This window comes from Plectropomus leopardus, chromosome 14, assembly GCF_008729295.1.
Source record: "Plectropomus leopardus isolate mb chromosome 14, YSFRI_Pleo_2.0, whole genome shotgun sequence".
NCBI lineage: Eukaryota > Metazoa > Chordata > Actinopteri > Perciformes > Serranidae > Plectropomus > Plectropomus leopardus.
In genome coordinates this window covers 25370725-25398348 of record NC_056476.1, presented here as the reverse complement: position 1 = coordinate 25398348, position 27624 = coordinate 25370725, and the positions used below count along the sequence as shown (strand labels likewise).

The 27624-nt window shown below is 42.0% G+C and overlaps 1 long non-coding RNA gene across 1 annotated transcript in view; it reads right to left on the bottom strand.

Annotated features, from left to right (window-relative positions):
- Positions 1–27624, bottom strand: part of LOC121953989 — an 82434-nt gene that overhangs the window by 20945 nt on the left and 33865 nt on the right. The window contains exons 4-6 of the long non-coding RNA XR_006106533.1: positions 18131–18348; positions 17015–17201; positions 10664–10829 (exon numbers count right to left, since the gene is read on the bottom strand). This is a non-coding gene — a long non-coding RNA (uncharacterized LOC121953989). The remainder of the gene's footprint in view (positions 1–10663; positions 10830–17014; positions 17202–18130; positions 18349–27624) is intronic.

Genomic DNA, 27624 nt, shown 5'->3' with positions numbered 1-27624 from the left:
GTTTTAAGAAATCAAATATAAGAGAAATGGTGGAGTGAAGTTTATGTGGAGGGCAGAATCCCTCCACATAAAAAAAAAAGAAAAAAAAAAAGAAGATTAATTTTTCAAATTTGCCCATACAATATTCTCTTATTGTTTGTTATTTATTACTGTTTGTTGTTGTTTAAGTTGTTTGGTGGTGTTGCTTTCTTATTAGCTTGCACTCTTATTAGCAATAAATACAATAAATACGTAAGATACTACTACTACTGATAATAATAATATTAATAATAATAGTAATAATAATAATAATAATAATAATAATAATAAATAATAATAATAATAATAATAATAATTTGGGGGGGGGTATTGGAAGCCTGCCCAGGGTGACAAATGTGCCAGGTCCAGCACTGTGAGAAAAGGAGGAAATCAAACTGCTGTAATTAGCATAAAGTGCAAAAGTGACAACAAAAGTTCTCAGATGATTATTAGGCCTGAGGGCGAAGGAGCCTGAGGATCCATGGCACTAGTCCCTACATGGCTCTCTCTGATCCAGCCACAGAGCTCTGAAGAGACACTCTATTTTGGTAAAGATGTGCTCAAGCTTATTTCACCTGGGGGGATTCTGGTTGCTAAAACAGGGGCACACACACACATGAGGGATGGCATGAAAGTGTGCTATGGCTCAACAACACACCCACATAGAGATAGGAACATATGTAGATACTTAACAGCAAGTGCACATACTTAAGAAGCTGCTTGTGCCAGTCTGGGTTAAGAATCAAGACAATACGGGCAGCCATGTATCCAGAAACAGCTGAATATGTGGCTAATTACATCTTGAGGTAGGTCACTGCTCCCTCATGAGACCTTGTTTATCATTCGCAGCAGATTTTACACCGAGTCATTGTGTCTGTAATTGAAGACATGGGTTGTTTTCAACAAGGTAGCCGTGTTTTACTGACCCGGCATGCAGCGAGTGGCAACATGACTCGGATGTTTGTTCAATAGGTGTCACTAAGGCAGAATTTTCCAGAGTGGCTGTCAGTGTGTTTGTCTACATTCTTACTGCAGGGAATCAGTGGAGACATTGTGGTTTGAGGTCAGGGTGACATTGGTTTAAAAATAACAAGTTAACAATACATTTTTGAGACAGACATGTTTGAAAATTACAATTTTTAGAAACTCAATTTCCCCATCTGCTTCCATCCTGCTTTTGATTTATAAAGATTCATCTTCTGTGTCTCAGCATCTTAGCTTGAAATGTAATGACAGACCAGCACTGTTACATAAAAGCCCAATGTTTTTTTTCCACCTGTGTCAAAAAAGGCCCTGTCAATATGTGTCCTTTTTTTCTCTCTCAGTCTCAAATGAAAAATGCATCTCATCACGTTGCTTTAAAATGCGCCTGTCATTTTCACCCTGGGTGAACAGGATGAGGAGAGGGGACGCAGGTAGCGAGGCAGAGAATGAAAGACGGATGCTGTTCAGCATGCATTTGATTGCTGTCTGATTACAGCTTCTCCTGGTGGGACGGGTTGAGAGTTTCTCTTATGAAAAACATGCACACACACCAGTTCATGAAAGGCTCAATGAAATCAGATAGCTGGACCCACATCAGCATTGTAGTTGGGACAGGATGTGCTCAAACGTCCACAAAGGCATTTGGAGACACGCTGACGTGTAAAGCCCCTTTTCCCGCTGTACAAAAAAACAAAACAGTAACACCCACTAATATCTGGCTTTTGTACTTAATGATAAAGGTTACAATCAGCATTCACACCGTGGACAAATGAAACTGCAGGAGTCACAGGTATTTATCGTCAACGGGTATTTATCCAATCAGCTTCCATTTGCAGTGATGGATATTTATTGCAGTTTAACACTCAGGTCAATTAACTCTGCAGTAGGCATGAGCATTCATCAGCTCTGGCTCTGAACGGCAATGATGGAAATCTGGGATTGATGCGCTAATTTTAGGTCCAATACCAGTGAGATGCAATGACTGCCCCAAAAGAATGTCCAAGTAGCATTGTACACTGAACCAAATTTAGTTGGCACAGAGTTTTAGGAAAAGACTATATAAGTAAGAAATATAAAAAAAAGAAGTAAGCGCCAGAATATTTTCACTGGCCTCCATGCTGCTTTCTACTGTTTACGAACCTGTTTTCACAGCAAACTTGCCCCTCCATGTGTTCATCAGCGAGTAATCACCACAGTCAGAGCATGCTGGAGCACTGATGGATATGGTGGAGTGGAGTGTATGTGAAAAAAAGAAGAAATACAAAAAACCTTAAATTTAAGAAATGTATACATGCCATTTTCTTTTATTGTTTGATATTGTGTTTTACCTAAGTTGTTCATTTTTTTGTTGATTTCTAAGTAGCTAGTAGTGCTTGGAAAGCTTACCTATGGCGCTGAATGTCTTAGGTCCAGCTCTGTATGTCTGTGCTTTCCCAGCAATATGTTTTGATGTAATGTATTCAGTGCCTCATGGGACTGTTCGAGTCAAAGCGCACTAGACTTTCTCATGCTAAAACTGCATGCATATTCTATACCATGCAACCGGCCCCTGTGTTTTTGTATAGCCAGTGGTTTTATAATGGCCCTCTGCTTCGCCTCGGGTGGATGTGGATGTATCGAGCCTCTCTCATCGAGAGGAGATGGAGGGAAGAAAGGATGTGTGTGTGTGGAAGAGAGAGTGTGGTCAAGCTAAAAAGGCCTCATAGGGGGAAGGGGGGGTGATGGTGAAAGGAGGTAGGGTTGAGTGGGGGGAGGTCTGGGGCCCCTTCCATCCATGCCATCGTATCCCAAGGCGTGCCTCTAAAGTTACCCACTGTCTGTGGCTGGGGTCGGCAGCATTCATTAAAGGCCAGCTGTAACCAGATAGCCTTAAGTGGACCCACATCAACGTCATATTTTGGTCGGCATGTGCGCGGTCACTGAGCCTCGCACACACACACACACATATACACTGTTCCTCTTCATGTATTTCCTCTCACCTCTACTCCCTCAGCCTCCGCTAATCCTCTCCCTCAATACCACAGTGCAGGCCGCTTTATTACAGGTCCAGTGTGGTTAATGAGAGATGTGAGGTGCCAACAAGGTAAATCACTTATCACTACTTGAAGGCTGGCGCCGTGACAGCACTGCCAGCCTGTGTATGTACTTCTAAAGAAATAAAAGAGAGAAAGGAAAGGGGTGAAGGAGAAGAGGGGGAGTTCATTTTCTTTTGTTGGCATATGAGTCATCCTGGGAAGCCTTGTTGCTTCCTGTAGTTACACTCATGTTCAAAAACACAGATGTCAACATCCTTCTATCTCCTACAGTGAGATTGAAATATGTAAAGACCTTTTGGTGTGCGTGCCCTTGCTTTTACGTCTGTGATTAAATAGGGCCACACAGCTAGGAAATGAGTACACTGAGTAATGCTGTGGATGTATTGATTTTCTGTCGCTGCCTCCCTCTCTTTCTCCTCCACCTCCACCTCCACCTCCACCTCCACCATCCCCTTCCCCCTCATGAAGGAAGCCTCGTCTTGACCTGTACGAGCCCCTGTATGTGAGGCGCTACTGGAGGCCGGAGCTGTCCAGCTTCTCCACCCCACACCAGGGGAAGGGCGGGTACTGGTGGAGTTCCCAAAGGTACCAGGACGTGGGGTCTACGTGGAGGGACACACGCCGACGCCGAGTGGTCTTCCCTGGGAACACTGGCTTCTCTGATGTGCCCTCAAGTCTGAATGCAGGCTACTGCCGCATCCACCCCACCCTGGTGTAAGTGGACTACTACAGCCGCGGGCTGTTAGTGGTTACATGCATACCTCCCTGCATGTGTGTGTGTTGGCATTGTGCTCTTGTGGTTGCTTTTGATGGGCCTCATCTCAAGTAGAAGTTGGCTGTCAGCACTCTGGGAGAAGCAGACGACAGACCGGTTAGTACTCAATCAGCACCCGGCCGGCTTATCAGAGGCCAGGCGTGGAGCCACAGTCAGGAGCTCTCCTCACGCTGTCACCCTGCTTCTTTGTCACCAAGGCCACATCTTCACACAGGGGCCATTAGGCCTGTCAGAAAGCATGTAACTCTACAGGGTCACCTCATCATCTGCCCACCTCCTGTCAGAGCTGCAGTCATCACTAACATATAATATCTGCCGAACAGGAGTTTAGTAATGTAGAGTGAAACTGGAGAGAGTGTAAAGGACATTTTATAGTGTGTGCTGTATACAGTGTAAAATAACTGATTGCCTTGAAAAATGAAGTAAATATAACTATAATGATCAACAAAGCTATGACTAACTATAACTGCCAAATAAATGTAAAAAGTCAACTTTGCTCCGAAATGTAGAGGAGTATAATCACAATGGAAGATGGAAAAACTCAAGTACAGCTATCTTTAACCAAGTTCAGTATTTCCTACCAGTGGCACTGAGGGTGGCTGACTATACATGGTAAAGTCTGACAAGTTCATCTTAGTAAAAATAATCTTGGAAACCACGCCTTGAAAATCTTTGTAAATATGATCTAATTTTATGTTTATTTTATATCTAATGTTAAGTTTACTTAAAACATAGTTATATTCATTTGATTTTATGAAGCTGTTGCAACCTAAAAATGACGAGTTTAATTAAATCAGTCTTTTTGAGTTTTAGTAACTTAACTAAACCAATTTTACTCTGCTATATTTCTGTATTCTGCTGCAAACTATTGAATGAAATTTGTATATTCCTAAACATGTTAACAAAAGAGAATTCACAGGTCTCCTAATTTCATCATTGTGAAAATTTCCCTTGTCATTTTTAAGTTGCAACAACTTCACAAAATTAAGTAAATACAGCTAAATTTTAAGTTCATTAGATTTAAAGTAAACGTAAATTAAGATTAATAGTTACATTTAATTTCCTTTTTTTTTAAGGCAGTTGGTTTACAAGATTAAGTAAGATCAACCCATTAGATTTTACAGTATACAATCAGCCACCCTCAGTGCCACTGATAGAAAATACTGTACTTAGTCACAGTTACTTAAAGTTACACGTAATGTTTTCAAGCTTACGTTGTAATTATACTCCTCTACATTTCAGAGCAAAGTTGAATTTTTATATTTGACAATCATAGTTAGTTGTAGCTTTGCGGATCAAGATTTAAACAAGACCAAAAGCCTTTACACACTGGAGGGATGGCGAATAAACGACACATAAAACTATTCATTCTGGCAGGGATGAAACAGCTGCAACACTTGCTCCATAAAAGGTTTTAATGCAAATAGACTTGGCAGCAGTCATGCAAATTTGTGACAACTATCAAGATCATATTGACCCAAAGCAGCATCTGGCAGTCTGTCAGAGGTAAGTTGCTGCATAAAGACTCAGCTTGCTTTGCCTGGGGGCCAGGGGCCAGTAACAGCAGTCTTGCACAGTTCAGGTGTATGCAGGGGTGTTTCTAGGATTTGAGGACTTTCAGGACTTAGCCTGGATCTCTGTCAGGGGTACAGGGGATCCTTCCCTAACACTACTTTTTTTAAAAGCTCAATTTTGATCCTACATACACTGTACTTAAATTCAAAGTACAAGAAAAAAAATCCCACTATGAATCCATTTATTTTGAAAGTGGTAGGTGGCACTCTATCGGGGGGCAGACTAGGCCCCACAGCCAGAAGTTGAGTATTACTGCGTATCACTCTGATGGCATTGATATTTTGTTGGTTGTGTTTTGGTTTTAAGTAACCAAAATCGTTTTCCAAACTTCTCATGCCAACATCATTTTGACGTAGAATAACGTCAGTAAGTTGAGAACAAAACCCCACGTCTGCACAACGTCATAATGTTAACATCAACACAATGTGAAATTAGCAACCTGATTTCCATGCCAACCAAAATCTAACAACTGTCCACAACGGTCCATTATGATGTCTTTCTGACATCATAATGGCATCTTAGGCCAGCTGGCAAAATATGACATCTCTTTTTTTAGCTGCGTGATATTCACGTTTTTGTAGACGTCTCTATATTTATGCTAGCAGAGTTGGAGAAATTCAAATTTTGACCTGATAAGGGCCCTAGATGAAAAGTCAGGAGCTCACCAAAGTTATTGCAATTTATCTTCCATGCACCATGGCTATTTGTACCAAATTTCATGGCAGTCCATTCAACAAGACTGAGATATTTCACAAATAACATAAATGTCAACCTAATGGTGGCTGGCAGTGTGGCAAAAAAAGAGAAAAGCTTAAATCCATCACATCATGGTATCTTCACTGACCCAATGCATATTTTTCCTCTGTCACTAAAGAGTCTATTCCCAGCCCTTCCCCCGCCATTGCCAAGCTAATCTACAGTATATAATATCCTCTACCCCTCCAGCTACTTCACATCACACACACACACACACCCCCAGGAGGCTGATAACCCAGCGGACACTGACCTAAATGGATGGGCAGAGTAATGGTCTCCATGCCCCAGAGCATCTTGTTGTCATGACAGCAGAATGGTCATGAGCGTCTGGGTGTTCCCTCGCACTGATCTGATTTTCGCCCCGCTGTCGATCGAGGCGATTGGTATAAAAGAGGAGGAAGGAGGTGTGGGAGATGAAGATGTGTAATGTGCTAGTGGGCCTGAGGTGAACACCCATCACAGAAAAAGGCCTCCCTGGTGGAAAATAAAGACAGACAGAAAGAGAAAAAATGAAAGTACAAGAAAGAGAAAGAGAAAGTTGGGATCCCAGAAAAAAGTGATGGGATACAGGCGAGGGAGAGGCATAGCAGAAAGATAAAAAGAGACAGTTAAAATGGGCGGTGAGGTGGTTTTGAGCGAAAGGGAGAAAGATTGATGGTCAGGGGGAAAAAAGAGAGAGTGAAAAAAAGGAAAGAAGTGGAAAGAGAGAAAAAGCCAGAGGGCTAATGGGCTCGTGGCTAATCAATCCTGAGTGATGGCCACTTTAGAGAGGGCCAGGCTGACAGATGGAGACCATCCCTCTGCTTTAGCTCTCCTTTGACTCCCCGGCTCTTAACTCACTGCGCAGGAACACATCAGCACCCACCCCACTGATCCCACCCCCCAGAGGGCATCTGACATCACGTACATGCAACACACACACGGAGACACACCGAGCCCAGCCAGGGTCTGACACATCTGCCAATCCATTTATCATGTGAGAAACGGCCAAATCGGGGGTCCATGCTGTTATTCCTGACGTGGACGAGTTTGAATGAGAGCAGCATCAGTTGTAGATTGATTCTCCATAAGGATTGATTGGACTAAATGAGCACCGGGATCGATCGGTGGAGATAGGAGGGGTGGAGGCTCAATGAGTTACTACTCAGGCAGCCACATGGCACTTTTGCAACACAAGCGCCTGAATAAATGTTGGCATCATACGTTTCTGCAAACCACAGATACGTTACATTTGTATTTTTTATGAAGCAGATCCTTTGACTCGTCAAGCTTCCTTTAATTTCAGCAGCATTGTTGTCAGCAGTACTTTTGGGAGCGCAATGCCTGCTGGAAAAAAAAAAGATGTATCCTTAGAAAAAACTGCTTTTCCTTCAATCTCTTGGCAGGAAATGAAGTGACGTCTCTGTAAGAAGTACTTCAGTTCAAACAGGAAATGTAGCGATTTCTCAGTAAAAAACGTCTGCTTTTCGAGACTTTCCTGGTAGGAAATGCATTGATGTCCTGGTATAAAAAAAGGTGCTTTTCATGACACTCGCCACAGGAAATACAGTGATGTCTCGGGCAAAAAATGCTTTTCGTGGCACTATCCCAGAGAAAATGCAGTGGTGTAAAAAACAACCGCTTTAGTAGCAACTACCCAGTAGTTCCTTTGTTAAACAATTGCTTTTAACTGCACTATCCCGGAGCAAATGCGGGTATGTCTATGTAAAGAACAATCACTTTTTGTGCCGACATCCTGGTGAGAAATGCAGTGTTGTCTCAGTATAAAACAACTGCCTTTCGTGGCACAATGCCAGAAAAAACACAGCAATTTTTCAGTGAAAAAACACCACTTTTCATACTTTTCATCGCACTATCTCAACAGGAAATCCAGTGACTTCTTGGTAAAATAAATACAACCACTTTTCATAGCACTATTCTGGCAGGAAATTCAGCAATGTTGTGGTCAAAACTACTGCTTTTTGTAGCATTATCCACGGTATAAAAGACCCATATTTGGGGGCTAAAAACCACTGGAAACACAGCAATGACTTGCTAAAATATGACTGGTTTTGTTGGTTTTTAGTCTCAAACAGTGGTCTGCAGCTTGGCAGGCGTCTTGCTGAGGTGTCACACCATCCACCATCCCCTCCTCCTTTGAATTGGTCAGCTCATAAAGTAAGTCACTTGAGAAACATTGATATGATGTGTATGAAACGTGTAAATCTAAGTCATTTGTGGTTTGCAGAAACGTACAATGCCAACTTTGTCTCCTGGCGACTGGGCTTACTTTTGTACACTTGTCCTCAGTGAGCAGAGAGAGGGAAAACGGTTCCATTTATACAAGATTACTGTATAAATCAGTGATGTGCCACCACAGCAAAAAAGACACACATTTTCCACACTGCTGTGCAAACCCACAGCATGTGGACAGAAATGGACAAGAGGATAATGAATGGAAAAAGGGGAAAATAGATGCTATTTAAAGAGTCTGTAAATGGGTTAGTTCTTGCTAAATACACAGGGATACACAGGGATTGTGGAGGTTAAATGACACTTTTTTACTGAAAAACAATGTTATATGCTGCAATCCTTGATGAAGCAACTATCCCTGTCGCAACAGTGTTACCGTAGAAACACAGCAACACAACTAACAATGTCACATTTCTATCTGCCCCACAACATCACAAGTGCAGTCCTGACATTACAGGTTGTTTACAATCTTGTACTGAAACCAAACAGGGCCGAGCAAAACAGCAGTGTCATAAATTGCACTCTGCTGGCCCTGTTAAAAAAGATTAAAGGGAAGAAAGTGCAATCCAGTGACAGGCTGCTTGGACAGCGGGTGGATGGAGGGTTGCTATCAGCTCCTAAAGGACGGTAGGAGGGAGGAGGAGGAGGAGGACAGCGCTGAGGTCTCCACTGATAGATATTCAACAGACAGTCACTCTCTGCTCTCACTATCAGCAGGGATGCTGCCACAGGGTCAGGCACGCAGACACACCAGCCTCTTATGCTGCTATGTCAACAGCTGCAAGACTCCAGTTGTTACTGTGTTAGACTCTGCATATGCGTTCATCTGTGCCCACATGCATGTGTCACTCACGTGGTGTCTTTGTGTGCACTAAATCAGCGCTTTATACAATCCAGCGCGTTGTCTGTCCCCCGCTTTGGCAATCCTCTTGCAAGGGAACGGCTCTGTTTTCCTCACCCAGCTGTCATGTCAACAGTCAGTCAGTCAGTCGGTAAGACTTTCAGTCAGGCAGCAATGCAATTCTTCCCTGAGACTCCGCTGGGGCTTAGATCCCTCACTTCCTGAGCCATGGAAAAGGGTCAAAGCACAAGCCACAGATGGCAGAACCCGGGCCGAGCTTTGGAGAAATACAACTCTGCTCGGGGTTTGGAGAGCGTGGAGGTCGAAAAGGCAGAGAGAGGGGAAAAAGAAATGGATCTGGCTGGAAACGAGGGAGGAAACTGAGCAGAGACAGGCCGTTTGTTTCCACAACCCAGCACACACACACACTGGAACACATCCATTAGGATTAAGTCAGAAAAGTGTATTGCTTGACAGATCATGAGGTATTTTTTCATATTAATTTTCATACCTATTCATAATTTCCAGGGTTAAATTTTAACAGTGTCGACTTAGCTTAGTGATGTATGCTGTATAAGATCACAAACACTCCTATATGTCTTCCTTAGCTGTGAATAGCACCTTTGAGAAAAGAAGCTTCTAATCCTTTGACATATTGAAAAGCAAAGTCTGGCCTCTTGGTGCTGTGAGAAAATCACCTGCTGAGCTCGGTAATTGAATAGCGCTGTTCCGCTATTATTATCCCAGTTCACCTCCGAGAGGCTGACATGCTCAATAATGAAGTCTTTGGTAATTAAGTTAGCTGATTAGGGGGCTGATATATAATTAAATTCACAGGGAATAGTCGTGTGTCTGTTTCATTGTTAGCCTTTTTTGGTCTTACAGGAAATGAAAATTCTCCTCTTTGTGGCCCTCAATATTGTGCAAGTTATTCAGAAAATATGGTCAACTACTCATGACATAGCTCATTAATAAGTGGAAAAGTAAGCACATTAAAGTGCTAATTACCCAAATACAAATGTTAGTTAGTTGCGTTATTACAATGTTACATGTAGCTCTCAATACAGCTCCTTCAATGTCACCTATATGTTACAATTTCAGCATGTAACATGTAGAAAAAACAGACATAATGTTTTCACAAGTAGCCAGCTAATGGTTTGTAGGTAATTAGGCGACTGACAACTAGTTAGCTAACAGCTAGCTATCAGTAAAGACTAGTTACTACGTCAAGCTAGCGTTAGTCAGGAGCGTTAGTCCAGTTAGCTCACTAAAGTCCTGCTAAATGTGAAAACTGAGAAAAACAGGGAATTTGTGTATGTAGGTGTACCCGTTGCTAACTTTAGCAAGCCCACTAAGAAGACATCTGTAAATAAGGCAACTTTGGAGTCACCAACACTTTTTCTCCCTTTTGATAGAGACTTCCCCAACAAAAGTTGTGAATAGTACCTGGTCCTTTTCTTGATATTGCCTCGGTCAAAGCAAGTCTCCAGGAACAGTGCTGGCCTTTGAAGCGAGTTTGACATAGTGGCCAAACAGTAGAATTACAGCTTCCAGGCCCATCATGTCCGCCGTCCACCATCATCCATCATTGAGCTCCAGAAGACTTCTAGACCTGCATTGTGAAAGAAACATCAGTAAATTTGTGGATATTTTTTCTGAGCATCACAAACCCCAAGAAATGACTTGTTTCACTATCAGGGTTTGATACATTTGGTCTGATAACATTTCCAAAGTATAGTGGGGGGCTAAATAAAAATTTAGTCGCTCAGCTGGAGGAAGTTGGCTGCTTGGCCAGAGCGAAAGTCTCTAGTATGTCTGCTGTATGGGCCAAAAAATGCAGAAGGTCAGGGAAATTTTCCACACAGAAATCAAACTTTTTCAGCCTCCTGCAGAACTAAAAGTTGAGCCAATACTAGAGGATGGAGTTCAAACACTGGAGATCACTGATTGGTCAGAGAGAGTTGTCACCTGGGTTACATGGGACATCCTGCACAAACCCACCATTTTTGAATAGCCAAGATTCCATCCATAGTAACTGTATTTTTTTATTCACTCAACCCAGATTTAAAAGAAAAATTGCCAGCCTGCAAACCACACCGAGGTCGACTGACAAAGTAGGTTTCTCTGTTTGGTTGCAGATGAAAAGATCCAGCGAGAGAACACATGTTGAAGATGATGTAATAACAGTATGATGTGGTGATGCTATGACGATCAGCTAAGACTCCCACCTACACTGGTACTATTTGCAGTGGACAAAACAAAATCAAGAAAATACCTTGTACCAACAGTGAGTCAAGTAAAGTCAAGCTGAGTCAGTCCGTGCAGTGGAAATTCAGCACACATCAAACAAGCAAACTCACAAATTATTTAAGTAGTGTTGGTTGTAATTCTTGTATTTCTGATCAAATTGAATAGAATAAATGCAGGTTTAGACAACATGATTCTCTCTGGGTGCTCTGAGACCTGAGTTAGTCATTAAAGGACTGAAAATCAGATAAAGTGAAGTGCTAATGCTTGACAAACACCCTTGTTGTCACACCCTCTCCGCCGATCCGTGGAGCCTCCACTGAAAGATGATGCCTGGGCGGCAGAAGGCGGCTTGCTGAACAGGTGACAACACAGCCCCATCCCTCCCTGAGACAGCCAGCCGTGGCTCAGTTTACTGTAGAAAGTCACACAGCAGATGGTGTCCAAGGAAGTGAATTAGCAGCAAGAGGCCGTGTCCACACACAGCAGATGGGGGGGAGAAAAAGAGACAAAGAAACTGGAGGAGAAAAACAATGACATAAAGACAGAACAGCCAAGGTGGAGGGAAGGAGGGGTGTAGGGGGAGTTGGGCTTTGTATGAGCTCATTTGTTTGTTTGCTTGTGTGTATGTGTGTGCGTGTTTGGGCCTTTGTTGGCCCAATGCAGGCCTCTGCCAAGTTCACGGGCCTGTAGACTGTGATTGTACTCGTGCATTGGCTCATTAACAGGGCCAGATCTTGTGTGTAACACTTCTCATTTTCATGATAATTGAACATGTGTTGTATAAGGCAAAGCTGTGCAAACATGCTAATTTGTGTTCTGTTCTGTGGCTGAAAAGGTGGCGGTATCGCTGGCAAAAACTGAGGGAGAGGGTGCCTCAAGTGCTGAAGGGAAGAGAGTAAGAACCCGAAGCCCCTCAAAAAATGAAAATCAAATTTCTCAACCTGTTTCTAATATGTTTTTTCTTTTTTCTCTTCCAGTAATTTCCTTGTCCTGTGAGGTTTCTTTGGACTCTCGGAGTGAACGTCAAGGCCTGACACTTGATACGTACATATTATACGGGTGACAAGTTGCTCTTTTGAAAACAGAAATGACGGCTGCAATTTTGTGTTGAGGCTGGAGGGAAACAGCCATGTTTTGGTCAAGGTAATCTCACAGTGTCAGTGGTTCAGGAATGGGCTCTGGAATGTTAATAAGGGAGAAAAAAGGGCAACACGACGTAAATGCCACACAGATGTGGCCTATCAGTGATGCAATCTAGCGAGGAAATGAGTTGTAACGCTTTCCGCCGCACTTTCGTGTTGGAAGCTGTTAACTTTATGTGTGGACTGTACACAAGGTTGTAAACAGAAATGCCAGAATAAAGTTGTGCTGTAACCCAACTCTGAAAATGTCCCCGGCTATCTTGTTTTTCAATCTCCCTCTCTGTCCACGCCCCTCCACAGCCCATCTGGCTGTGATTATTGGCCGTGGCCTAATCCAGTGCTGTGTCCCTTTTGACACGATGGGGAGGGCCAACTCTCTGTTGTCTCGCTCATCCCTCTTCTTCTACCCTTTTTCTCCTCCATCTCTCTCCTTCTCTCTCTTGCTCTTTCTCTTTGGATCTTTTAACCCTCGTTCCTCCGCTCCTCTTTACCTGACTGCTGCTGCATTTGTCACTAGCCGAGTGGCAAGCGCCTGTGTGGCACACTGCCAATGCTGACAGCTGGCAGAGAGAAAGAGAGAGAAAAATAAAAAAAGAGAGAAAAAAAAAAAGGGGAGGAGGGGAGAGCGCAAGGGGAAGGGGGGAGTGCAGGTGGGGGGGGGGGGGGGTCGATAAATATCAAAAATTCCAATATCACCTTTCTGACTGCACATAGCATTGCAGAGGTAGCAAAGGAAATCAATGATAGTGTGACAGATGAACAACATAAAGGAGTGATGCAAGAAAAAAAAAGCTGCACGAAGAAGCAGGAAGGTGGCACCTTTTGTCCTTTCACTTTGGAGAGATTACTTTTCTTATTTACCCCTTTTCAAAATGTTTGTTTCCTTTGGTCTCTGGCCACATTGGAAGAGGTTTGCAGGTCCCTTTTTTCTCCTCTTGTTGGCAGGCAGCCAAGTGTCATGACAGGGGTCCAATCAGAAACAGAGCTCTGAGTGGACTGCTCTGTGTTATTGACCTTTGTTTGTTTACAGGAGGAAATAAATAATCAGAGGATGGATTTTGTGTCATGCTGAGAGACTGCAGAAGGATGCTTAATGCTGAAATTCTGCTCATTATCCACAAAACAAGTCCTCCAAATTAAGCTTCTAAATACTTTGTTTGCACCTGCACTGCAAATGACACAGATGAGCAATTTCTGATGTTGATTAATTAACTGACTTTATGACTGCTTTGTTGGTGCTGCTGTTTCACCACATCTTAGCATGTCAGAAATAAACATTTCAGTGGTTTTCATCACAAAAGTAGAACATAAAATAGATGCACTGTGGCAATTTATATACTATAATCAGCACGTGTAGCCATGGTGGCTGCTGTTTAGTGGCGCACCAAGGGGTGGCCAGCGGGGCTCGCAGTCCCCTTGATACAATTGTCCCTTCCCGTACATGTTTGGTTCCTTGCTGTCAATGTATGCCTTGAAATTAAAGCTGTATATCTGCCTTTTTAAGGAACTTCAAAGAACAATGAATTGACTTAAAAAAGAAACCAAAGTACATCAGTATGGGATTCCTTAACTTTCACATTGACATAATTTTCAACTTGCCAACAACAGCATTCCTGATATTCGTCTTAAAATAAGCACCTTTGTTACAAGGTTTTGGCTAGACTCATAGGCCATATATGAAAATGGACAATGTATCTCCACTTACCCTCACTGTACAGAAGTGAAGCAAAAATATCCTGGATATGGCCACTGCTATTTTGTAATAAAGACATAATTTGGAGCCATAGTCTACACAGTCTACTCGAGTTCCAGTACACCTGTCTGCTGTCAATCATGGCGTCAAATCCCCTTTTTATAGCATTAAATAAACGTAAACATCCATCTTTATGTAGTTTATTGTTAGACTTTATGTCCGGTGACGTTAATACATCTCATCATTACTGAAGTAACCTTACCTTACTTTGGTTTCACATGGAACACAAACAGCTGCCTCCTAGATGACAGTCCTGTGTTTGTTTGGGCGATCCATGACCCCTCCCTGCCATTATACTAGAACTTTCTCAGTCTTTATAATATGTCAGCTGCTCTCATCTTCAGATTTCACCGATGAGTTTACATTAGAGTTATTTGAAAGCCCAATGCATTGCATAAAGACACTACAGGTTGCCTGTAAGTTTTGCTATCACACGCCAAGGGCAGTGACAAAGCATTAGTATTTGAAGACCTGGGAAAGAGAACCGGCTGAAAAACTACATAGTTCATATTAGGAAAACAATATAACTGGGTTAAATTGAATTTTTTTGTTTTTTGTTACTAGAAAACAGCAAACTAACAGCAGTCATCTGTGTTAAAGTCCAATGTTCTGTTGATACATCTATCCACCCTGACCTCCTCTTTAGGTCCGTTTTTGTTTCTCTCAGGTGTACAGTCATACATATTAACGGTCTGTGGAGTGTCAGAGGGGCAGATAAGGTAGGTCTGGTTGTCCCTAGATGCATTGCGTCACTCACCATCCTGCTGAAAGACAGACTGCAGCAGGTCAGGGTGGGCTCACAACACTGTAGGGTGGTCTCAAAAAAGTAATCAACTTGGACACAATTTGAAAGTAGTGAGGCTTTGATGATGCTAAGCTATAATATGTTTACATTTGCAAAGAGAAAGTTGGTATTAAATCTTAACAACCGTGTGAAAGTGTGGGAATCAACTTCATACGCACTCGCAGCGTTGTAAAGCAGAGGCCCAGCGTGCCAAGCCTTCAAAGGCAACAGATTAGTAAATCGCCCACTCTCCTGATGCAGCATCATTCTTGTGTTAGTGTTTAATCCTGTGTGCGACGTCAGGGGAACACACTGGGTGACCCATCTTATAAATATCCGCAGTGTGTTTATTTGGCAGCGCACCACTATTCTTTCACTCCTCTGCCTGCAGTGTAAAAACAACAGTGGCATGTTTAGAATATACACATACCAATATACGAGAGCTCTAGTGGAAAAATATTTCTGTATTTTGCGGTGTGGAATCTCAGGAATCACAAGGGTCTTTACTCTGACAACAGAGAGGAGGACTGCAGAGGGGATTTTTTGGGGGGAGGGACGAGGCTAAAATGCAGCATTCTGGCAGAGAGGACGGCTTGTTGTTGCACTTTTTAGACTGTGCGATGACAAAATGTGCTGCAATGAAAATAAATGTGCTGCTGGTGAGAATGGTGGAGATTTATTGAAAAGATAAACGTCAGGTCGGGTGAGGAGAAGAGGAAAAAGAGAAATCTGTTTCCACTGTGGTCCTCCAACATACACGACAAGCAATAACACTTAAGAGAAATGAAGCTTTTCCTGGGCAGAATACAAAACAGTTCAGTCACACTTGAGAATGGAATGAGCTGGCGGTAGTAAGTCTGATTAAACGGTGGGGGAGGTGAGCAGACTGAGAGAGAGAGAGAGAGAGAGAGAAAAGGAGTAAATCTCCATTTTTCCATCTGGAGAATGTATGTCAGTGGGCTGCACTATCTGCCTGGCCCACATCTCTCTCACTCACTTTCTCAGCCTTTGTGAGTGGGACTGATTCAGTGCAGTAAAGTACAGTAGTCTGTTGCCAATGCAGCCAATTCATATTCAGAGTGTGTGCTCTGCACTCTCGCACAGCACACACTGCACACTCCCATTGACTGGCTAATGGAGGATTTGAAGAGGTCTATCTGGGCAGCACATATTCACTTCATTAAGTCACAGTCACTCTTCTGTAAAATCTTTTTCATGTACTCAGAAACTATAAGGGAGTTGCGTAATGAGTAAATCATGAGTATTAACAGCCGTGTTAGGAAAGTTACTTTGAAAGCATAGCTTTACAGACTACCAATTACTTCACACTGGATGATGTTTAACTAAAGCAAGGCTAAACTAGCAGGATGCCCTCATGCACAGTTTGTATGTACTGCATATCCTATATAAAGTAAGCTCCACAATTTGGATATAAACCAGTCTGAACCAGTCAGTCTATGTTACTTTACGTGAAATATGTAACTTTGCGCTAAGTATTTAATGTGAGAACACCATTCATGGGGTGTTTAATAATTAAATATTATACAAACTGTTGCATGAGGAAATGGTACTCTAGGGAGAAATCTACTTTGGTTTACTAAAGCAACTTAGTAAATATAAAAGTGCGTACACATAGTTTAAACTCCATTAAAGCGTCCGAGTTCCTTGAAAAGTGCTATATCAACAAAATGTATTATTATTATTATTATTATCATTAATGTAAATTATGATCAAATTGACAGTGTACATGTGATACAAAACTATAACAAAATATAATGCGAGAAAGTCACATGTCAGCAAAATATACCACTTAATTGAATTTACAAAAAAAAGGCAACTTGTTTTAAAGAACAAATACAACTACTCACCAAAACGGATTAACAGGCTGCTTTCTCACTTCTTGAAATACTGTTCCTGAGATTTGAAACCTGACAGCAGGGTCTTGCTCAAACTCATCGACCACGGCACTGGTGAGGTCGGGCACTAATGTTGAGCAATACGTTTTGGCTCACAGTTGGTGTCCCTCTTCATCCCAGAGGTCTTGGTTCTTCCACACTAGACAGAGAAAATCATTTTTATGTATCAGTTAGCATATCTGGCTTCATACAAGGGGACACTGTTATATTGAAACAGGAAGAGGCCTTCGCCACACTGTTGTTACATAGTTGAAAGGACACTTTTATACAAAGTACAATAGTGAGTAACAGATAAAAAGATTGATACCAGTCTTCTGTGTGTACTGTAAATATGAATCTACTTTGGGGTGCGATTGGTATCAGTTTTCTTATTGAACTATTGGCAAGTAAGGAAGCACGTAATCCAACTATTCCTTGAATTTCACAAGACGACTGCAGATGACAGATGACGGATTCTAAAAATTCCTAATAATTGAATGTCCTGTTGTACATCAACAGGGGAGTCAGAGGGGACATTCTTCCAATAGCAGCATGGATTCACAGGCACGACAAGCCTGACGAGGCGGGATGCCACTCCTCGTTAGCTCAAATTATTCGACCGTCTGCACGATCAATAAGACCTTGGAATGTATTTCCTGAATAGGTAATGGAATTTCAAACTTTTTAGATTATCAACAGTGCTTGAGGGAATATCCCCTTGGCACAAACACAATTATATACACACACTCTCCTCCGCAGAAACCCCCCCATGCCGTAAATTGAATTAGAGCTTTAATGAAGAACTTATTTACCTCAGCCTGAGCAAGAGAGCGGAGAAAACCCCCACTCTGGTAGGAATAAAGACAAACTACAAAACTGTTTCTGTGTCTTGCCCATTTTGCACAAGTTGGTACCGAAAATGTATGAGTTCAACATAATGTGAACAAAGATGAGTTGCACTTGTGCGTTTGAAAACTTTGCTCACACTCTGTTTCCTGTGTTGTGGTTCCACTGACAACAGCTGAAGGGGAAGTAAGAGGGTGTTTGTGGGTTAGGCACTTGTTTGTGTATGTATGAGTGTGAACGTACACGTTCTGTTCCTCCACCTCCCTGCTGGGGCTGTTCTATTTCCTGGTTGCAGGTGCTGCAGTGAGATCACTTCCTGCCGGCTCCCGCCTGTGTGAGTATCCGTGGGCTCCAGCCATTTCCTGTCCGTGGGGAAGAGGAAACTATAGGAAACAGGATGAGCATCCCGGGCAAGAGGGGTCAGAGCGGGCTGGGAGAGGTGGAAGGAGGAGGTGATGACCCTGGAAATTGGAGAGAGGACCACAGATACACGGATGCATCATATCAGAGCTTGTTTTCCTTGTTCAGAGTAGATAGTGATGTCTTTTTTAACATATGCCACAAAGACAGTTGCATTTCTTTATTTTTTTGGGGGGGTTATGGGAAATCCCCGAATGACTTGTCTGTAGTTCATCTTTTTTTTAGAAGCCACTATTCACCTTAAAATGAAGGTCACAAAATGGAATGACAGTACCATCTATTATAAAGCCATAGGTCAACATTTTAGGAGCTATGCTTAATTACTTCCAAAATTAATACTACATTCATACATTAAATACAAGTCTACAGCCAGCAGCTGGTTAGTTAAGCTTAGCAAAAAGACTTGGCCCAGTCCAAAGGCAACACAGTCCAACTACCAGCAACTTTAAAGCTCACTAATAAACGGATAACAAGTGTAAAACCACAACTCGTCAATTTTACCCTTGTAGATTTTGTAGAGATTAGCCAAAAAGGTAGCTTTTCCCACCTGTTCTCAGTCTATGCTAACAGTCTTGTAGCAGCAACTTCATATTTAAACGTGAGAGTGTTATCAATCTTATTTTCTAACTTTCTAACTTCAAAAAAAAAGATATTTGAGAGAAAATTGAACTATTGACGTAAACCTTTTAAACTGAGAAAGCTTTTCATTTCTTTAGCTTCCAACCCTTCACACATGTTTTGGCCATCTCCCCTTCTTCACTGCCCTCCTCCTCAGAGGGGAGCTGTGCTGATTTTACATATCAAAGTCTGTTTACAGGTCTTGGGGAGTACAAATGTATGTGAAAAAAGGTGTAGAAATTCTTTTGTGTCTCCAGAGAGAGGCACATTGCAGAGGTGAATTTTGTGATTTTTTCTTTGTTTTCTATAAGAAAACAAATACAAATAGTAAGTAGCTGAAATGAACTTTACAATCTTTTTTTAGCACATGTTTTTTTGAACAGGAAATTTAGTCATAGCCCCACAGGTGTGGTCTTGACCGATTCTTAAATAAAATACAGTATTCTTTGTCTGAGGCCGAGACAAGATGGAATAAAAACGCAGTCAAGAGTGAGACGCAACCAAGGCCTTCAAAAAGACTTCCAGAGCCCTCTCCTTCCCTCTGCCTGAGGCTACATTAACCATTCCCAGCATAACATATCTGATTCTGCTGGTGTGCTCCATTTAAACTGGGAAGTCAGATTTCCCTGTTGGATATTTCATCTGGAATAACCCCTTAAGTCAGAAAGCAGTGGATCATCACCAACCCCTGACCTCAAAATCCAAAAAGTCTGCTCCACCTATTAACATTGGTGAAAACTGTAGTAATATATTGGTTCATAGCACTGTCTCATTTGTGTCTCATGAAGACAGTCGTACACATAGCACTGTCAAACATTTTTCTATCAACATGTTGCTACGGTGTTTGTTTATGTAAAAATAATGCATTATTATCAACTGGTATCGTTAACAATCACTAGCCTGGCTAATTCTGGTCTTGCTAACGTATTCATTTTCTAACTTGGTGTACTGGAGCCATAGACTGTATATAAAGACAGACAACACGTGTGTCGTCCATCTTTATATAAAGTCTATGAGTGGAACACAGTTAATAAGGCTGTGACCAAGCATCAATCTCTCAATCAATCAAAGTCAATCAATCAATCAATCTGAAACCAAGAAGGAAGTACAAAAAACTGCACTTCCTCTGATGGCAACTTGAGGCTGGCTCCAAAACAGACCCTGATGTTAAAATGCCCAACTTAACAGCAGAAATAAACATATTGTACAAAAACAACAGTTTTGATGTCTATAGCTAATTTCTAACTGTACAGGAGATGGTGGTGACTCACCCATTTACATTTTATTGCAGCATATTTAAGAGAGGGGCTATTTTGTGTGACAAGCTGTCTGCTGATAATGTCTCAGTCAGATCCACCCCTTAGTGCTTCAAATCGGCAGCCTCTTGTCTAAACACTCACTTCTGACTCCAAAACTAAAGGGTAGCAAAGGCCGAAAAGCGAGACTTCAAAACGGGAGTCCACAAACCAGTGGGTAAATAAAAAAACGGTCCAACAACACTGTTATATAAGTAGGCTTTCAATGCTGAATTGGTGTAGTTCTCTTTTGATGAGCCTGAATGACAAGCATGCTTTGGCGCCACGGCCCACACATCATGTTAAACCTTGAATGGAGGGACTAAAGGTCAAAAGTCATTGCCGTGGTGTAGCGAGGCCTCCTGTTTGTGTTCTGCATTTAACTCATATTTCCGATAACTGACATAAACTTCCCTTCCTACCTTGAAAATCAGTTGCCCACAGACAGCACTAGACAGATGTTATTCACGCATACTCACATGTAGTCACACATACTGTACACCCTGACACACACGGGCCCATTCATTACTCAAGACCACGGGCCATGTGAAGGGCAAGCCCAGGCAGATAAGTCTTTCTTCTGACATTTCCGCTACACTTCTCTCTGTCTGTCTTACTTTTCTCACCTTCTGGGAAAAAATATGTGCTCTTGTGGAAAACATTTTGTGATGTCACCTCTGAAAGATGTGAGTGTTGATGTACAAGTTTTAGGAAGATATTTCTTCACCTCCGATGGAGGTTATTTTGTAATACCTTTTCTTTATGGCCTCTTTTAATAGCTGGTCAAAGTCTAGTCAAAATAAAATTGCTACAGCGCTCCTGAACGCGCTATAACTTTGAATGGGCCCTTGCGATAGGAATCTTTTTATTATTATGATCAACTGCCCTGTGTGCACAGTAAAAATGTATTTCATCTAAGAAGTCACCTTAAACTACCTTTACTTTCTCTGTGCCTGAGAGAGAATGAGAGAAATGAAGCTGAAAAGTTGAACTATCAACACATGTGATCTGCATCTTTCCAGGAAATTCCTCTCCACTTTACGGCCCATCTCAGCTCCATCTGAAGATGAAGAGGACACATCCGAAGTCAAAGGATGATCCAGTTGCTATATTTGTAAACCCCTAAAACCACCCACACAGATCCCAACTTAAACCCCAGCGCTGTGCTGACCTCCGACCTTTTCATATCCTGTTAGGAGTTGCTGCATCTCTGACTGACACATGGAGCTTCGTTTGCTTGCCACGCTGGTTATGCTCCGTGCGTCGAGATTTATGAATGAACCTGGCGGGCCGAGCTGGCAGAGCTTCCTGACTCGCTGGTGTGTGTTTGTCGATGGAACTTCCTGTCAAAAGATGTGTGATTTCCCGTGCTCGCACAGCTGGGCTGTGAAGCGCTTTGGGAAAACACTCTTTGCTGTGGGGAATGCGTGGAGCAACACTATGAGCTAAATATCCCATATGTTCAGCATACTATGATTGAGTTTTACTGTTTCATTTGAGAGAATTAATATGAAATACAAAGAAATAGACCCCAAAGGTTCCAATTACCCAAATGTTGCAGCCCCTTCTTGGTTTTTCCACGTGCTGATTAAAGGCCCGGAGTTATACGAGGAGTGAGCAATGCAGGAGTCCTTTAAACTCTCAGCTGCGTTCTTATGGGCACGTGTCATCGCTCTACTCCAGCATGTCAGGAATGTAAAGAAAGACAGAAGGGGAGAGACACGAGATGAGAGATGGAGACATTTAAACAATACGTCTTAAAAACAGCTCAATTCGGAGTTTCATGAGACTGCAAAAGCTTAATCTTGCCTCTCTTGTGCCAACATCAATTCGTTAACAACTGTTGTTACTGGCTTGTAACTGACTGAAAAGTATGTTGTTTTGGGCCGTCACTGTAAGTTAGTTGTGCATTAATGTAAACAGTTCGCTGACCCTTATCTCTCGTTTCAGAGTTTTGTCCTTAGGAAACCTGCAGGAAAACTTGAAAAGAAATCAGATAAAAAAAATATCTAAACATTAATCTCCACTGAGTGGGGTGTGTGTATTTGTGTGTGGTGAGATGACTGAAGTGATAGCTGTGTAATTTTCATTGTGAAAGAATGTAGTCCGGTCATTTAAAGATCGCAGATAGTTGGGACACTCAGACAAAAATAAGATAAGATGAATATCTTGTGCTAATCAAAAAACTTGTTTTATCTATTATTACTGGTGGTGGACATCATTCAGTGTGACACAAAGTCAAGATTTTTGGGGGGATCTAGCCTTATACACCACATTCCTGACCACCTCACAATCCCACTCCCGTATCATCTTAAACATACCCCCATACTTCTTGTTATTTATGAGGTCCTAATTGGTGGAGGGCTGCCTTTAGGAGGCAGCCGGGATGGGGCCACATTCAAGAAACTCACTCTTGTGATCTCTCCTGGGGGTGGGTTAATGGGGCAGGATCAGGCAAACAGACTGACCGGTCAGCCAGTTTGCCCCTAGGACAAGTGTGTCACAGGGCCATTAACGCTACAGCAAAAATGGCCAGTTTATATGAGGTGTCAAACCTGGTGGGACAACACATTTCTCAACTGTAAAAAGGAAAACACATAAGCAAGCAGCTAAACTGAGAAGTTATGCTCCTTAAAGGTTATGTATTTCTGGTAGCTCTTGAGTCAGTAAAGTCTGGGAAATGATAAAGCGAGCTGATTAATCGGCCGTCCAGGTATTAGACAGTGTTGTTAGTCTCAAGTGGAGGCTCATTGGTTATGAAAGGATTTCCTTTTTCCTCCCAGGAGCCGAGGCCGGAAGCATTCTGCCCAACCTTAACTGCATATCCTCATCTTTCATATCTGCTACTTCATTGACTCCGCTTATCAGGGTGGTTCTTTTGTCTCTGAGAATGAATAGCCTGCTATCATGGATGGATTACTGAACAGGCCTACTGGGCAGGGGCCCAGGCGCTCAAAGTGTCTGCGCCACCCAACCCTTCATCTGCAAAATGTCACTTGAAAAGACGCGCACCAATTAGGAAGACACTCAGATGTCCACAAAGACACACAAAAAGACTATAAATACATGCAAAAAAGCTGCAAAGACACACACAAGGACAAAACAAAAAGGGGTAAAACAGCCACAAAGAGACAAAAAGGAACTCAAAAGAGAGGAAAAGCATCCAAAACAGCTGCAAAGAGACAGAAAGAGACTCACAATGACTATGACAAGGGGTAAAACAACCACAAAGAGACACAAAAGGACTACAAAAACATGCAAAGCAGTTACAAAGAGACACAGAATTACTACAAAGAAACACAAAGTAACAACAAAGTTACTACAAAGAGACACTTAAGGACCACAAAGATAAACAAAACTATGAAGAGATGCAACATCTTTAAACACAAAACAAATGCACAGAGATGCAAAACAACCATAAAAAGACACAAAACAACTACAAATACAACAATCACAAAGAGACATGAAGCGACTACAATTTAACCAAGAATTACCACAAAGAGACAAAACTACAGAGAGATGCATAATGACTATAAAGAGACACACAACAAAAACAAAGAGGCTAAACCACCACAAAGTCTAGGTGTATTGCCTCTTTGTAGAAGTTTGGGGCCTTTTGCATATCTTAGCCCAGGGGCCAATTGTCTGATAATCCACACATGCCTGCTATCTGTATTTGGTCTGCAGTGATCTGTGACTCAACTTCAGCGCAGCCACTATTACCCAACATCCTCTGGTCCCTGCTCCTGCAAATGTTGTAAATTCTTTGAACATTTATCAGCCCGACACTTCGACTCCTCAAATATCCCCGTCTCGCTCTGACAATCCTTCACACGTGTCATCCTTTCGTATCTCTGGGGAAAACATGTAAAGGCTCTTCCTCTTCCTGTGGGATTACTGGCTCTGCATCCTGCGCATGCTCTGCTGCCCAGCAGGGCATTGTCACTTCCTGTATGACCTCGGGGCAGAGGTGGATGGAGGAGGACCGAAACTGGCTGAGAGGTAAAATCATAAATCTGTTTTCAAAATGTGAGCAGCATCCCAGGTGTTGGGTGAGTCTGCATATATCATCATTATGACGCGATGAAGGGATCATTTAGAAAGCCCCAGAGATGCTGAGACTGAAATTAATGAGCTTGCAGTGGCTTCTCATTCACATACATGCAAGTCATTAGTCAGTTAATTTCCACACAGCTTTTGTTCCACTTTGTAGCTGCCATTGAGCTATTTTAAGACTTAATCAAAATGGTCCCAGCTAAATGAAATACATAGCTTCTACTAACTATCCAGTAGTGTAATATAACCAGTCAAAGTGAAATCTGATGTCTTAAAGTTTAATAAGAAACAATAGTTATATGTGTCAAGGGTCTGTTGCTGTTTTCTTTTTCTGTCAGTACTGTAGTCGAGACCACCTTAAAAGATGAGTCATGACCAAGACTAGAGTGTATTAAGACAGAGACAAGATCAAGACTTTGAGGACCGTCTTGATACACTTGATGTATCAAGACTAAGTTGCAACCAATACCAAGGCCTGGAGAGACTGAGTCAAGACCAAGACCAAGACCAAGGCAGAGTGAGACAGAGTCAAGACCAAGACCAGTGAGAGCTCCACACTGCTTGACACTCAAGATAAAATGAAGAACATGCAAACCAAAGACACTGTCACTGTGTTATATGCCCTATTTGGTACAAGAAAGTAAGTGTTTGAAGCTACTGTCTCCTCTGCTGTTTTACATAGGTGTGAGACTTTGCTGTCTAAGACCCCTCTACACGGCTTGTTCAACAGACCTCCATACCCAGTTTGATCTGTTTGTTATGGGCAGGGCTTCCATCAGTACAGTAAGTCTGAATCTAACAGTTCAGACTTCACCATACTTGCAGACTCATGGCTATAACGGGCACTTTCCAGACATTGTGTAAGTACTGATGGCTGCCAAAACCATCACACAGGAAGCGTCAAGCAGACTTTCTACCACTACCCATAATATATTGATGTAGCAAGGGTTGACAGTTCTCATACAGAATATACATAGGCTGAATCTTTTGGTGTGGTTTATTACATTTTGTAAAGTTGGACTGGAAAAAGTTGGTTGTCAGATTTTTCCAATGTGAGGATTCCCAGTTGTGGTTATAAAGCTACAGTTGGTAACTTTTATGTAAATAATTATTAATCATATTTGATGAAACTGTCGTTACATCCTTCTTCACAGCCTACCCATACTCCTCCCACACCCAGGTTTTGGCTTTGGTGACTGTCGCAGCTGCAGCAATTTTGGCCTGCTGGTACCTGTGTGCTGCTTTAGGAGACCTTTGGGCCAACCAAGCCCTAAAGGCCTCCTTCCTCAGCCGAGGTTGTTAGGTTGCTGCAATGACAGGCACTGACAATGCTCTGACCACAACTTTTAGCAGCTTTGAACACAACCCACTCAAATTCCATGTCCCCAACCTTACCGGGGATGTGTGAAAAGTTCTTCTAGAGGTGGGAATTTAATTATTTTCATAAAAGTTACCAACTGTAGCTTTAATGTGATAATTATTTTGCACTTTGCAGCTCATAAGAGGGAAAATTTAATATCTGTTATAGCCACTGTGTCATGGCCCTCACACATCATGAATAAACTGCCAATCAATACTGTCAAGAGCCGTTCATAAAAATACTGTACAATGAATTATAGGGTCAGGGACATCAATTAATTAAATTCTTATGGTACATTTCACAATAGATGATTGTGACAATGTCATGGTTCTTATGGAATAAAGTCCGTGAAATCTTTAAGTATGCAGAGTGCATATTTTGATTTGTTTAAAATAATTTTGTTTGATCATGTACTTCACAATAACTCCTAATGATAATGTTTTGAAGTCATCCTGATAATGTAGTGATGTCACATTGTCTAGCTATTGAGAAATTTTTCCTCACAGAGCAGCTGACTTCACACCTGTAACCAGCTGTTCAAGGTCGGCACAACCACAACTGTTGTTTCTGTTGTTTCTCTCTGGCCCTGTCCACTGGAAATCCATAACAAAGAAAGAATGCACTAGGTGCAGCGCAGTATAATTACTACACGCTCTTTACAAGTGTCGTCCAGTCTTCATTGTGAAAGAAGATCTCCACCGTGTGAGTCAAGATTACATATTTCCATTCTCAGCAAAGGAAGTGCCACAAAAATGACACTTATTCTGACACAGACACGAAAAAGAATGCGGTCAGGCACGCACATGCCCGCTTTGAAAATTGGCAGCCTGAAAGTGTCGGACTGTTTGCACCACATTGTTATCAGTGTGTGTATGCGGTGTGGAGTGTTTGTGTGTGTTTGCATGCATGTGTAAACAGTACCTAAACCATAGCTCTCATAGCTCAGATTCCTCTGGTTGTCCATGTTTACAAATAGCAGATCGAGGTTCTCCTCTGCTTGTCTTCCTCCATATTAAAGTGGAACTGAAAGAATGTTGGGGTTTAGATAGTGAAGAGATTTAACCAGATGTTGATGCCAGTGAGTTTGGGGTTTCACGGAGGCCGAAGGACTAACATTTTTTTGCAGGTGTTTTCGGCCTGGTTGAGGTTAGAATCCATACAGGAGTTGTTTTCTAGCTCTTCAGCTCACTCTCATGAACATTTTTTGATCCCTACCTAGCTGTCTTCCTCTTCTTTTAAACCACCACAAAGGAGCACGATAGTGTTTGAGCTGAAACTCTTGAGACTCAGATAAAGCAACAACAAAAGAATTCCACAGAAAGTCACGCGCGTCTATGTGCACATTCCAACATATACAGGAACTTCAAATATGAAACAGTACATCTCAGTATCTGATGTGCTGGTCTCTATTCCAGTCAGGGACTACAGAAGAGATAATAAAAGTGAATACAAAGAAAGACACTGATACTTGTCGGGATACTCGTGCACATAGCTGGAATTTTGGGATCAAATTTACCAAATCCAACTTTAAATTCCTAATCTTCCCTACTTTATTTGAAGCTTCTAATTTAATCTTTAGGAATGCGATCTCCACGACAGGATGCAGTGACACTTGGCTTTGCGTGGAATGCATGCATGCACAACACATGGACGATGATCTGGAATGTGCTGAGAGGAGAATGCTGCGGAAACATGATCACAAACACACATTCGAGCACATCAAGGGTATCACTAAAAACGTCCAAACCGTCTCCAATCTTAGACCGTTCAACAATGATAAATGGCAACTTCTGAGTGTTACACCCATGCCACACTATCACACCATACATCCAACACAAAATATGTTTACCCAAAGTTACACTGTGGGTTTTGTTACCAATTCATTTTTTAACTAACCAGAATTTTAGTATCTAAAGCTTAACCATAAGGGTCTTTTTTTTTTTTTTTTTTGCCATAACCACACTCCTTCCCCTAAACTTAACTATACC